Source organism: Drosophila elegans, unplaced genomic scaffold (genome assembly GCF_018152505.1).
Source record: "Drosophila elegans isolate 14027-0461.03 unplaced genomic scaffold, ASM1815250v1 contig_139, whole genome shotgun sequence".
In the NCBI taxonomy this organism is placed as follows: Eukaryota; Metazoa; Arthropoda; class Insecta; order Diptera; family Drosophilidae; genus Drosophila; species Drosophila elegans.
The window spans coordinates 813-1,669 of record NW_024545505.1 but is presented as its reverse complement, the minus strand read 5'-3'; the positions used below and the strand labels follow the sequence as shown (position 1 = coordinate 1,669).

The window sequence follows — 857 nt, the reverse complement described above, 5'->3', positions numbered from 1 at the left end:
AAAGTTGTTGACGAGGCCAACAACACATGGTGTGTTCCCCAAGCAGGTCCCCATCTAAGTACTAACCGCGCCCGACATCTGCTTAATTTCGGTGATCGGACGAGAACCGATAATGGCAGCGTGGTATGGTCGTTGGCGAAAGTCGCAGGGCTTAGCGTTGGCCTTCTACCTGATTTTCGGTCCTGCCCAGATGCAGATACAGCCATTTGTTTCTATTCACACCTAGCACAAACCTTAGGAAAATAATGGAAACGCTTTTATTAATAATAAAAACATTGGAAAGGTTTTGAACGTATCGTGAGAAAAGCAGTGCAAGTAATTTTGGAATAAGCGACAAAAAGCTTGGACTGAGTTTTTATTTGAACTGGCTGGTTAAAACGATTTTTAAATACGTTAAATAAAAGTATAAAAGCGGCGAAAGGCATACGGCATACGGCATACGGCATAAGGCAAAAGCGGCAAAAGCAAAAAGTTGTTGACGAGGCCAACAACACGCGGTGTTCCCAAGCGGTCCCCCATCTAAGTACTAACCGCGCCCGACGCTGCTTAATTTCGGTGATCGGACGAGAACCGATGTGTTCAGCGCGGTATGGTCGTTGGCGAAAGCTTCCAGGGCTTAGCGTTGGCCTTATATCTGATTTTCGGTCCTGCCCAGATGCAGATACAGCCATTTGTTTCCTATTTCACACCTAGCACAAGCCTTGGAAAAAATAATGGAAACGCTTTTATTAATAATAAAAACATTGGAAGGTTTGAACGTATCGCTGTGAAAAGCAGTGCAAGTAATTTTGGAATAAAGCGACAAAAGAAAGCTTGGACTGAGTTTTTATTTGAACTGGCTGGATTAAAACTGATTT

The 857-nt window shown here is 43.5% G+C and overlaps 1 non-coding gene across 1 annotated transcript; it reads right to left on the bottom strand.

Annotated features, from left to right (window-relative positions):
* Positions 1–482: 482 nt before the first annotated feature.
* On the bottom strand, positions 483–601 carry LOC121466871. Its single transcript, XR_005977035.1, has one exon. It is a non-coding gene; the product is annotated as a 5S ribosomal RNA (ribosomal RNA).
* Between the last annotated feature and the right edge of the window lie 256 nt (positions 602–857).